This window comes from Triticum aestivum, chromosome 2B (assembly GCF_018294505.1).
Source record: "Triticum aestivum cultivar Chinese Spring chromosome 2B, IWGSC CS RefSeq v2.1, whole genome shotgun sequence".
NCBI classification, from domain to species: Eukaryota; Viridiplantae; Streptophyta; class Magnoliopsida; order Poales; family Poaceae; genus Triticum; species Triticum aestivum.
The window spans coordinates 629491870-629505954 of NC_057798.1; positions in this window are offsets into that span (position 1 = coordinate 629491870).

Genomic DNA, 14085 nt, shown 5'->3' on the forward strand with positions numbered 1-14085 from the left:
CCAATGCCCATCTTTGGTCCTGGTTCGTGCCACCAACCGAGACCAAAGGTCTCTTTTTAGCAGCCCAAATGGCGGGAAGCAAAGACCTTTGGTCCCGGTTGGTGGCACGAACCGAGACCAAAGGTGGGCATTGGTCGCGCTTGGTGCCACGAACCGGGACGAAAGGTCTGCATTGGTCCCGGTTCGTGGCACCAACCGGGACCAATGGCCTGCGCTTGCCAAAGCCATGGCGCAGTGGGATGTTTAGTCCCACCTCGCTAGCTGAGGAGCGGCGGCACCTGTTTATAAGCGCTGCTGCGCCCACCCATTTGAACTCCTCACTATTGCAGGCCTACTGGCCTAAACTTGTCTCTGTGCCTGTGGGCCTGCTGCGGGCTCAATCCTGGCCCAATAGGGTTTCTAGTCGTATTCAGGTTATGGTGGCCCAGTAGGTGGCATATTTTTTTCATTTTTTCTAGTTTTTTGTTTTGTTTTTTGCATTATTTATTTTCTTTTGTTTTTTGCTTTATTTTTTCAATTCTTTTTGCTTTTAGGTCACAAAAATTATAAACTTTCTGTTAGTGCCATTAGTTTTCAAATTTGAATTCTTTGAAATTTGTGTGAATCACTAGTTTGTGATTAACTTTACTGTAAAAATAGATTTTGGAGTAATTCTTTTTCCTGCTATTTAATATTACTGTGTTTTATCATTATATTCAAAAACATATTTTGTTATTTTAGTTTCAAACAAAAAAATTCTTTATGATAATTCTTTTTGCTATTAAAGTTTCTAACGAAAAAATTCTTTTTTGCTTTTAATGTTTTGAACAGAAAATACTTTGATAATTTTAGTTGCATACATTTTATATAATTTTAGTTTCAATAATACTAGAGGTTTATAAAAGCTTTTTAGTTGATTCCTTTTGTTATTGGAGTTTTATAAAAGCTTTTTAGTTGATTCTTTTTGCTATTGAAGAATATTATAGTTTTTTTAGTTGATCATAATAGAATATTTTAATTGATTATTTTTAGTTTATTCTTTTTGCTATTTGTTAATTCTTTTTGCTATTAGTTCATTCTTTGAGGTAAATGACCCTGAAATTGAAAGCACTACAAATGAACTCTGAAAAGGTTGAAAGTTGGCATGGTATGATCATTTCACCCACATAGCATGTGCTAAAAAGTTGAGAGAGTTACGGCAAAAACTGGATGCACTTCGTGTACAAAATGGACGGTCTCTTTCGAAGTGTGAGGGTTTCAGACGAAAACTCATCTATTACAAAGGGATTTCATTTTTTTGAACTTATTTCAACTCCATACTTTTTTTGTTCAAAATGCACCATTCAAAGCCACATCATCAATTTTCAACCCTTTCTGACTTCATTTGGTATTTTTCATGCATTTACTGATTTTTTTGAGCTAAATGACCCTTAAATTGAAAAGCACTACAAATGAACTCTGAAAAGGTTGAAAGTTGGCATGGTATCATCATTTCACCCACATAGCATGTGCTAAAAAGTTGAGAGGGTTACGGCAAAAACTGGATGCACTTCGAGTAAAAAATGGACATTCTCTTTCGAAGTATCAGGGTTTCACACGAAAACTCATCTGTTACCAAGAGATTTCATTTTTTTGAACTTATATGAACTCCATACTTTTTGTGTGTTCAAAATGCACCATTAAAAGCCACATCATCAATTTTCAACCCTTTCTGACTTCATTTGGTATTTTTCATGCATTTACTGATTTTTTGAGCTAAATGACCCTAAAATTGAAAACCACTACAAATGAACTCTGAAAAGGTTGAGAATTGGCATGGTATCATCATTTCACCCACATAGCATGTGCTAAAAAATTGAGAGGGTTACAGCAAAAACTGGATGCACTTTGTATACAAAACGGACAATCTCTTTCGAAGTATCAGGGTTTCGGACGGAAACTCATCTGTTACAAAAGGCATTTCATTTCTTCACATGTAACTGCAGTGATATTCTAGATCAAAGGCATCATCATAATAGTTGTGGAGAGAAAGTCTTCACTTTTTCTTCACTTGTGTCCTTTGCTTATTGCGCCGTAACCATGGATAATCTTCATTATTTAACAGGGTCTTTGGGTCAGCCTTGACTTTGAAGGGACAAATTTCATGAAACTTTTCATAATCTTCAGACATGTCTGTCTTGCCATCCAATCCCACGATGTCTCTTTTTCCTGAAAGAATTATGTGGTGCTTTGGCTCATCGTATGATGTATTCACTTCCTTATTTTCTTTTTCTCGGTTTGGTAGACATGTCCTTCACATAGAAAACCTGCGCCACATCTTTGGCTAGGACAAATGGTTCTCCTCTATACCCAAGATTGTTCAGATCCACTATTGTCATTCCGTACTGTGGGTCTACCTGTACCCTGCTTCCTGACAGATTGACCCATTTGCATTGAAACAAAGGGACCTTAAAATCATGTCCATAGTCAAGTTCCCATATGTCCACTATGTAACCATAATATGTGTCCTTTCCCCTCTTGGTTGCTGCATCAAAGAGGACACCACTGTTTTGGTTGGTGCTCTTTTGATCTTGGGCGATCATGTAAAATGTATTCCCATTTATCTTGTACCCTTTGTAAGTCAATACAGTCGAATATGGTCCACTGGCCAACGAGTACAACTCATCAGAAACAGTGTTGTCACCCTTGAGACGTGTTTGCAACCAACTGCCGAAAGTCCCGATGTGTTCACATGTATCCAGTCGTCACACTGCTCTGGGTGTTTGGAGTGCAGAATGTTCTTGTGTTCATCGACATACATGGGTCACTGTCGGTGTCAAAACCGGCGGATCTCGGGTAGGGGGTCCCGAACTGTGCGTCTAGGCGGATGGTAACAGGAGACAAGGGACATGATGTTTTACCCAGGTTCGGGCCCTCTTGATGGAGGTAAAACCCTACGTCCTGCTTGATTGATATTGATGATGTGGGTATTACAAGAGTAGATCTACCACGAGATCAAGGAGGCTAAACCGTAGAAGCTAGCCTATGGTATGATTGTTGTTCGTCCTATGGACTAAAACCATCCGGTTTATATAGACACCGGAGAGGGCTAGGGTTACACAGAGTCGGTTACAATGGTAGGAGATCTACATATCCGTATCGCCAAGCTTGCCTTCCACGCCAAGGAAAGTCCCATCCGGACACGGGACGAAGTCTTCAATCTTGTATCTTCATAGTCTTGGAGTCTGGCCGATGATGATAGTTAGGCTATCCGGACACCCCCTAGTCCAGGACTCCCTCAGTAGCCCCTGAACCAGGCTTCAATGATGATGAGTCCGACGCGCATATTGTCTTCGGCATTGCAAGGCGGGTTCCTCCTCCGAATAATTCATAGAAGATCATGAACACCAGGATAGTGTCCGGCTCTGCAAAATAAATTCCACATACCACCGTAGAGAGAATAATATTTACACAAGTTCAATCTGCTGACGTATTTTGTGGCGTGACGTCACACCACCACCAAGCCTTTACTCGAATTGTTTTTATTGTACCACCTCAGCGCGTTTAGCGAAGCGATTTCCTTGGCATGTCTTGTCGAAGCAGAGATCGTGTTCCCCTTATTCCGGGATTCCCATTAATATGAACGTGGGTAACCCAACCGCGCCATTGATTGCGGCTCTTGGGAGATAAGCGAGTTTTATCAGGCCGGTGGGGACGCATGGTTTCGTCTGCCCATATAAGGTGATAAAGATCCACCCTTTTACCAACGCCTTCTTCCTCCTTTGCTTATCCATCTCCGCGAACTCGAGCTCCAGCGCCCAAGTCCGCACATCTTACCTCAACCTTCTCCAACTATGTCCGGAGCGAGAGGCAAGTGGATGGCCTCCTCCATTACGGAGGGGAACATCAAGAAGCTGCGCAGCGCCGGATATCTGTCCAGCGACATCGCGCACCGGCTCCCCGACGAGGGGCAGCTCATCCCCACCCCCGGTCCCCATGAGAGGGTATTATTCCTTTCCCATTTCCTCCGCGGACTGGTCTTCCCACTCCATCCCTTTGTCCGGGGGCTCATGTTCTACTACGGCCTGGATTTCCATGATCTGGCCCCGAATTTCATCCTAAACATCTCGGCGTTTTTCGTCGTGTGTGAGGCCTTCCTCTGCATCCAGCCCCACTTCGGCTTGTGGCTTAATACCTTCAGTGTCAAGCCAAAGGTTGTGAAGGGCAGCCAAGCGGAGTGCGGAGGCGCCATGGTGGGCAAGATGCCCAACGTTACTTGGCTCGAGGGCACCTTCGTGGAAACCATTAAGGGGTGGCAATCGGGGTGGTTCTACATCACCGAGCCGCGTGACCCTAAATGGGCAGCGGCCCCCGAATTCAGATCTGGCATCCCCATACGACTCACCTCCTGGAAAGAGAGTGGCCTGACATGGGGTGATTCGGAGGAGCTGACCGGACTCCAAGCCTGCATCCAAAAGCCAGTGAACAAGAAGCTCAAGCTTGTCAACGTAGTCCAGGTCATGCTCATCCGCCGGATTCTCCCGTGCCAACAACGGGACTTCAATATGTGGGAGTTTGATTCGGCGCAGCACCAGACTTTGAGCAGGCTCTTCGACACTACGTACGAAGAGGCCTGGAGGGTGCTGTTTAAGGGCGCCGAGGCTCCCGCATCCGCTACCGAAGATCGCGGATTCAGCTCGCAGCATCCGGCTAGCGAGGTAAGCGATTTTACCCTTTACGGGACACTTGTTTTCCATAGTTTGACTCTATGCGGGATCTGAACTCCCTCTCCTTTGACAGGACTGGCTGAAGAAGGCCGAGCGGACTAACTGTCCGGCCCCTTTGCCAGAAGACCCAGCGAACGCCCGCTTAATGGGGCTGCTAGTTCCGGCACCCCACGTGGTGCCGGAGAAGAAGGCCAAGAAGAAGGCCACGGGCACTCGAAAGAGTTCCCGTTTTCAGGTGTCATCGGACTCATCGTCCGATGGCTCCGAGGCGGACTCCCCCCACATAGGCGAGGAGGAGAAGAAAGAGGCCTCTCCCCCAGCGGGAGGAGGGAAGAAAAGGAAGGCCTCCCCAACAAGGGAGGCCTAAGGGTCCAAGAAGGGAAGGACTCTTCCCCCGGACTGCTCTGCCAACGCCGGCAACGACGACGAAGACTGGCCTTCAAGGGCCAAGCCCCTGGTGAGATCGTAAGTATCCGGACTCCCGAATAACTTCATGATTTTTCTTTTCGCCACATGGTGTCTTTCTAATGCCACATACAACCCCGCAGTCCGCCCAGGGATGATCTTCTCGCTTCGTCGAGCGGGTCCTTGGGTGCGTCAGATATGGATTCCCTTCCGACCGCCTCCACCCCCCGTGATGCGGACGATGCCGAGGTGGAATCCCGGGAGGGGACCCGCCAGGAGGAGGAGGCCCCAGAGGTGCCGCAGGGCAACCTCCCGGACTTTGCACCGGACTCCGCACCAGAACCTGTAGTGGTTCTGGAGTCCGGCGGGCGGCCCCTTCGTAAGAAGGGCAAGACCGTGACGCCGGCAGCCTCCATCCACCCGGAGGCGCCGGATAGCTTGCTGGAGGCGCTCAATGGCGCTTCCATCGAAGAGGAACACCGCACCGTCATGAGTGCGGTGATTCAGAAAGTTTAGCTCGCCAAGAGCGGGCTGACCGAAGCCTGCAGCAGCCTTCTAACAGGCTTTGAGGTAAGAATTTTGATATATGTAAAATAGTACCGCATAGACAGTATCCCCTGATGCTCGGTTCGGTGTTCGGAAAGAAAAGCCAGACTGAGGATCTAAAAAGATATAAGCAGGAGTCATAAAAAATATGTCAATATGGGGTTGAGGCTGTGCTGCTGACCTCTGCCGCACTGACTGCGAAGGTCAATAGTTTGAAGCAAAGCCTCGAGCGGTCCGAGAATGAGCTCGGCCATGCCAAGAAGCAGCTCGAGGACAAGGAAGGTGAGTAACACCTTATTAAAGTTGTACCTTACAGAAAAGGATTTGGTTGCAAGAAGAATGACAAGGATAACGTGGGTATTGCAGGGGCCACGAACGAGGTGGCGACCCTGAAGGAGGCGGTGTCCGCGGCCGAACGTAATGTGGCCACGGAGCGCACCGAGCGAGATAAGTAGGAGGCGCGGGTGGCGGAGGTACAGCAAGAGCTCCAGGCTCTCGTGGAAAAACATGAGAGTTTGGAGCGCGACTCGAAGACTTGAGAGTCCGAGCTTGCATCGGCTCTTGAGAGTGCCAAAGCCGCTAAGGCCGAAGCCTACAAGGCCCTCTAGGAAATCGAGGCGTTGAAGAAAATAGCGGCGGGTAAGGCATGTTTCATGCAAAGCAAGCATGTGAGTGTGAATTACCTATCACTTACCCGAATTCAGAGCTCTCCAGGAGCGTTCGCAGATCTGCCCCGCAGCGTGTCCGATGATGCCGCTTTCTATAGGGCCGAGGAGGGGAGCTCGATGGAGAAGGTCTTCTGGTCTCAATATGCTGAGGCCGGACATCCGGTGCCCCTTAGCGACCAGCTGAAGTAGCTGGTTGAGCTCCACAAGGTGGCCGAACAAGCCATGAAGGGCCTCATAGTTCGGCTGTGGCCTAATGAGGCCATGCCTGGGAGCTACTTCGGCCTGGTGCGGCGGCTGGTGGATGCTTGTCCATGGGTTGAAGTCATCAAGCACTCCGCCTGTATTGAAGGTGCCCGTCGGGCCCTTGCCCGCGCAAAGGTGCAATGGGGCAAGATGGATGCTGAGAAGCTTGTGACGGACGCGCCACCGCCGGGCAAGGAGTATCGCACACCCGAGATGTATTATAAGAGTTTCCTGAAGGGTGCCCGCATTATTGCGGGTGAGTGCTCCAAAGATGTAATATTTGAGTAGACTCACATTTTGTTATCCTGTGCGCTGAAAACTTTGTTCATATGCGCTAAGCAACGCTTGTTAATTTAAAATATTACCTTCTGTGCAGCCGTTTATCAAATCTGAGAGATGGCAAGTCGTCGGCTTCAGCCCCCATGCCACGAGTGCTGGGGTGTTCGGGATAAATTTCAGAACTCTTGTTCCCATTTTTGGGTCCATCTAGGGAGGCGCTTAACACAACGAATGAGGCACCCGGACTTATAATGCTTGAACACTCTCACTTAGCCATAGAATTCTATAATTTTAAATTTCGCTGAAGCCCCTAGTGTTCGGAAGGCCGAATTTGGGGCGCTATCCACGCCTGGGCCGGACAAAGCCGGTTCCTCGCTCTAAGCGGCATAATTCTTTAGGGACTCGAAAAAAACTTCTCGAACAGCGACCGGCTCTCGCCTCATCATGACGGTCAGTTTTAGCTTTCTCCACAGAGGCGCTCGCCCAGCTCAACTGGGGCGCAATCGCAGTGGTTCTCCCAATGCTACCTTAGCCGATACAATGGAACGTAAGGTACCAAAACATGGGAGCCGGGCAAACCCAACTATTGACCCAAGTCATGATTCGGAGCCGATGCATATAATGCTATAAGTTCGGGGTGCCGCACTTGTGAAAGTGTTCAGACTTATCACACCATGATGCGGGAAACATAAGCCCCTGGTGTATTTAGCCGTACCAAAGTGTACGGATGCAACATGTCATAGATGAACATATGTATAAGAAACAAATGCAATTATAAGCAAAAAGGTGCTGCATTGTTTATTCAAGAAATACTGCCATGAATGCAGAACGATACAAATAGTGCGGTAACCAAGAGATGGGACTATTAAACATGTCCCCCTCCAGGGGTAGGCTGCGGAATGGTGTATAAAACAGATTTAATGCTCGTAATGGAGACCACCTGGATATTCGTCGTAGCCTTTCTCCTTCCCTGGCTGTTGCATCGTGAGTTCGGCAGGTCTACTGCCGGACAGGGCCTCTGATGAACGGAGTCCTGTGGGTAAAAAAAAGAAAAAGAGAAAAAAAAGAACGACACACTTGAGAGCCCCTGGTGTGGTTAAGCCGCATTCTGGGCCTATCGTGGTCGTGCCCCTCCCCCTATGCCCATGGTATCTCCAGAGTGTAATGATGTACGCGAAGGACCGGTCTTGCAATTTTGCAGGGGCTGGGGTTGGGGCCGCATTGCTACCCGTGCTCAGAACATGGTAGGTGGTCTTGTTGTAGGTTACTCCGGGCGCGTTTAGCCGTGTCCGGTCGCTTAACGGCCGGACTCGAGAATTGCCTTAAGAGGCTGCACTGTACTTCTGCCGCGAGAGCCGCTGTATGTTCCTCCGTTCGGAGAGAGCATTCAGTGTTTCCGTTGACCATGATGACTCCTCGAGGGCCTGGCATCTTGAGCTTGAGGTATGCATAGTGCGGCACTGCGTTGAACTTTGCAAACGCGGTACGTCCGAGCAGAGCATGATAGCCGCTGCGGAACGGAACTATGTCAAAGATTAACTCCTCACTTCAGAAGTTATCCGGGGATCCAAAGACCACTTCCAGTGTAACTGAGCCTGTACAATTGGCCTCTACACCCGGTATGACGCCTTTAAAGGTCGTCTTTGTGGGTTTAATTCTTGAGGGGTCTATGCCCATTTTGCGCACTGTATCCTGATAAAGCAGGTTCAGGCTGCTGTCGCCGTCCATCAGGACTCTGGTGAGGTGAAATCCATCGACGATTGGGTCTAAAACCAACGCGGCGAATCCGCCGTGGTGGATGCTGGTGGGGTGGTCCCTTTGATCAAAAGTGATCGGGCAGGAGGACCATGGGTTGAACTTCGGGGCGACTGGCTCCATCGTGTATACATCCCTGAGTGCACGCTTCCGCTCCCTTTTGGGTATGTGGGTTGTGTATATCATGTTCACCGTCCGCACTTGTGGGGGGAAACCCTTCTGTCCTCTATTGTTCGGCGGTCGGGTCTCTTCCTCGTCATCGCTATGCAGCCCCTTTGTCGTTGTTTTCGGCAATTAGCTTGCCTGCCTGCTTGAATACCCAACAGTCCCTGTTGGTGTGGTTAGCTGGCTTTTCGGGGGTGCCGTGTATCTGGCACGAGCGATCGAGTATTCGGTCCAAATTGGACGGACCCGGAGTAGTTCTTTTGAATGGCTTTTTCCGCTGACCGAGTTTAGAGCCTCTGAATCCGGCATTGACTGCCGTATCCTCATTATTGTCGCCGTTAATGCGGCGTTTGTTCTTGTTGCGATGTGACCTGCCATTGCGGTCCTTGATATCCGGACTGCCAGAGTTTTTGCTGAGGTTGTTGCTGCGGGCTAGCCAACTGTCCTCTCCCGCGCAGAAGCGGGTCATGAGTGATGTGAGGGCTGCCATGGATTTCGGGTTTTCCTGTCCCAGGTGCCGGGCAAGCCACTCATCGCGGATGTTATGTTTGAAGGCCGCGAGGGCCTCCACATCCGAACAGTCGACAATTTGATTTTTCTTAGTTAAGAACCGTGTCCAGAATTGTCTAGCCGATTCGTTTGGCTGCTGAATTATATGGCTTAGGTCGTCAGCGTCTGGTGGTCGCACATACGTGCCCTGGAAGTTATCAAGGAATGCGGCTTCCAGGTCCTCCCAACACCCAATTGATTATGCTGGCAAGCTGTTGAGCCAATGCCGAGCTGGTCCTTTAAGCTTGAGTGGGAGGTATTTGATGGCGTGAAGATCATGACCGCAGGCCATGTGGATATGAAGGAGGTAGTCTTCGATCCAAACCGCGGGGTCTGTTGTGCCATCATAAGATTCAATATTCACGGGTTTAAACCCTTCGGGGATTTGATGATCCATTACTTCATCTATGAAGCATAGTGGGTGTGCGGCGCCTCTGTATTGGGCTATATCACGACGAAGCTCAAAAGAGCTTTATCTACTGTGTTCGGCCCGGCCGGACTTGCTGTGTCCGGCGCGACGGTTGTCGTCACGTATCATGGGGCGCCCACGCGATCCGTAGATCGATCTTGATTGTCTTGCCTTATCCTCCAATATATCTCGCAAGTCCAGAGTGTTCCCCTGTGGCCTTGTGCTCTTCGAGCGATGCCGGGGTACGGTTCTAGTGGAGGGCCTAGAGGCCTCTCTGTCGTGGCCACGGGGTGGTCGGTTAGCCGTATTGTGCGCTGGTGATGCAGGTTTATATGCCTCCTCCTCTAATCGGGGGAGCAGCTTGCGTTTGGGGTAGCTTTTGGAGGGGCGTTCGAGCTCATGCTCTTCGGCCGCAAGGACTTCAGTCCATCTGCCGGCTAGCAGATCTTGATCAGCTCTAAGATGTTGCTGCTTTTTCTTGAGGCTGTTTGCCGTGGCCATAAGCCTGCGTTTAAAACGCTCTTGTTCGACGGGATCCTCAGGCACGACAAATTCGTCGTCGTCGAGGCTTGCCTCGTCTCCGGAGGGAGGCATGTAATTATCATCCTCTACCTCTTCGTCTGCCGCTCTCTCATGAGGGCTGGCTTCTCTGTCCTCCTGTGCTAAATCTTGCTGGAGGGGGTTGTCTTCGGCACTGTCTGGGGTATTATTATCTCTGGTGCCGGAATCTCCATTCTTGCTGTGGCGGGATTTAGAGCGGCGCCGCTGACGCCGGCGCTTGGGCTCTTTCTTGGAGGGGTCATCCTCCGATGTTCCTTCGCCATTCCCATCCTTTGGGATATCCACCATGTATATGTCATATGATGAGGTGGCTTTCCATTGCCCAGCAGGCACTGGTTCTTGGTCGTCTCCGGCATCGTCGTCCATACCGTCGATGTCTTTGGAGTCGAAGTCTAGCATGCCGGTTAGATCGTCGACACTGGCTACTAAGTGGGTGGTGGGTGGGCTTTGAATTTCTTCATCGTCCGCATTCCAACCGTCTTGACCGCAGTCCGGCCAGGGCTCTCCTGATAACAAGAGATACTTTAGCGAACTCAAGATGTTGCCGAAAGGTGCGTGTTGAAAGATGTCCGCAGCGGTGAACTCCATGATCGGCGCCCAATCGGATTCGATTGGAGGGGTCGCGGGAGGTATGGAGTCCGGCGAGGAGTCCGGCACCTCGGAGTCACGAGCTTCACAAGGGACAATGCCAGTATTCGGCTCCATCGCCGTAGAGGTTGCAGCCCCCGAGGCGGTGTTTAGCCACCCGTCCTCGATCTGCGCAGCCGGCTCCGAATCGAGAGTCGGAGCGGGCTCGTGTGCGGCCTCCAGGGCACTGTCCGGCTGCAGAGCTAAATCATGCCCATCGTGACAGTGCGGCGCGCTCGGCTGTGGCTCGAATCCATTGAATATCAAGTCTCCGCGGATGTCAGCCGTGAAGTTCAAACTTCCAAATCTGACCTAACGGCCAGGGGCGTAGCTTTCGATCTGCTCCAGATGGCCAAGCGAATTGGCCCGCAGTGCAAAGCCGCCGAATACAAAGATCTGTCCGGGGAGAAAAGTCTCACCCTGGACTGCGTCGTTGTTGATGATCGAAGAAGCCATCGAGCCTATCGGTGACGACACAGAGGAACTCTCAATGAAAGCACCAATGTCGGTGTCAAAACCGGCGGATCTCGGGTAGGGGGTCCTGAACTGTGCGTCTAGGCGGATGGTAACAGGAGACAAGGGACACGATGTTTTACCCAGGTTCGGGCCCTCTTGATGGAGGTAAAACCCTACGTCCTGCTTGATTGATATTGATGATGTGGGTATTACAAGAGTAGATCTACCACGAGATCAAGGAGGCTAAACCCTAGAAGCTAGCCTATGGTATGATTGTTGTTCGTCCTACGGATTAAAACCATCCGGTTTATATAGACACTGGAGAGGGCTAGGGTTACACAGAGTCGGTTACAATGGTAGGAGATCTACATATCCGTGTCACCAAGCTTGACTTCCACGCCAAGGAAAGTCCCATCTGGACACGGGACGAAGTCTTCAATCTTGTATCTTCATAGTCTTGGAGTCCGGCCGATGATGATAGTTCGGCTATCCGGACACCCCCTAGTCCAGGACTCCCTCAGTCACCAAGGTAGAATTCTGTAGAACTATGTAGTGTGCTTGAGACCAAGAATGCCCATCCCTACATATTATTGAGTCCCCTCCTAGCATGCCTTTTCCACTCAGTCTCCCCTCATACCGTGATTGAGGAAGACCAATCTTCTTAAGGTCAGGAATGAAGTCAACACAAAACCCAATGACATCCTCTGTTTGATGGCCCATGGAGATACTTCCTTCTGGCCTAGCGTGGTTACGTACATATTTCTTTAGGACTCCCATGAACCTCTCAAAGGGGGACATATTGTGTAGAAATACAGGGCCCAGAATGACAATCTCGTCGACTAGATGAACTATGACATGCGTCATGATATTCAAGAAGGATGGTGGGAACACAACCTCGAACTAACAAGACATTGCGCCACATCACTCCTTAACCTTGGTACGATTTCTGGATCGGTCACCTTCTGACTAATTGCATTGAGCAATGAGCATAGCTTCACAATGGCTAATCGAATATTTTCTGGTAGAAGCCCCCTCAATGCAATCGGAAGCAGTTGTGTCATAATCATGTGGCAGTCATTCGACGGGAATCCAGACAAGACCTTCATACTGAGCAATCATTCAAAGAAGACTTCCTTCTCTTCTTTGGTAAGAGCGTAGCTAACAGGACCTTCATACTACTTTGGAGGCATGCCGTCTTTTTCATGCACATGTTGCTGGTCCTCCCGTGCCTCCGGTGTATCTTTTGTCTTCCCATACACGCCCAAGAAGCCTACCAGGTTCACGCAAAGATTCTTTGTCACGTGCATCACGTCGATTGAAGAGCGGGCCTTTAGGTCTTTCCAGTAGGGTAGGTCCCCAAATATAGATTTCTTCTTCCACATGGGTGCACGTCCCTTAGCGTCATTCGGAATAGATAGTCCGCCAGGACCCTTTCCAAAGATTACTTGTAAATCATTGACCATAGCAAGTATGTGATCACCGGTACGGACGGCGGGCTTCTTCCGGTGATCTGCCTCACCTTTGAAATGCTTGACTTCCTTTCGGTATTGATGGTTGGTCGAAACAAATCGATGATGCCCCAGGTACACGTTCTTCCTGCATTTTTCCAGGTATATACTTTCAGTGTCATCTAAATAGTGCGTGCATGCGTGGTATCCCTTGTTTGTCTATCCTGAAAGGTTACTGAGAGCAGGCCAATCATTGATGGTTACAAATGGCAACGCATGTAGGTCAAATTCCTGCTGTTTGTGCCCATCCCACACACATACATCGTTTCCATTCCACAACTTTAAAAGTTCTTCAATTAATGGACTTAGGTACACATCAATGTCGTTGCCGTGTTGCTTAGGGCCTTGGATGAGAACTGACATCATAATGAACTTCTCCTTCATGCACAACCAAGGAGGAAGGCTATAGATACATAGAGTCACAGGCTAGGTGCTGTGATTGCTGATGTGCTCCCCAAAAGGATTAATGTCATCCGCGCTTAAACCAAACCATATGTTCCTTGCGTCACCTGCAAAGTCCTCCTAGTACTTTCTCTTGATTTTTCTCCACTGCGACCCGTCAGCGGGTGCTCTCAACTTCCCGACTTTCTTAGGTCCTCTCTGTGCCATCGCATCAACTTGACATGCTCTTTGTTTCTGAACAGACATTTCAACCGTGGTATTATAGCAGCATGCACATCACCTTGGCAGGAACCCTCTTCCTGGGGCGCTCGCCGTCAACATCACTAGGGTCATCTCGTCTGATCTTATACCGCAATGCACCGCATACCGGGCATGCGTTCAAATCCTCGTACACATCGCGGTAGAGGATGCAGTCATTAGGGTATGCATGTATCTTATGCACCTCCAATCCTAAAGGGCATACAACCTTCTTTGCTGCGTACGTACTGTCAGCCAATTTGTTATCCTTTGGAAACATCTTCTTCAATATTTTCAGTAGCTTCTCAAATCCTTTGTCATGTACACCATTCTCTGCCTTCCACTACAGAAATTCCAGTGTGGTACCGAGCTTTGTGTTTCTATCTTCCCAATTGGGGTACAACCCTTTTTTCTGATCCTCTAACATGTGATCGAACTTTAGCTTCTCCTTTACACTTCCGCACTGTCTCTTTGCATCAACAATGACCCGGCAAAGATCATCATCGGCCACATCGTCTGGTTCCTCTTGATCTTTAGCTTCCCCCGCTACAACATCACCGTATTCATGGGGCACATAGTTGTCATCATCC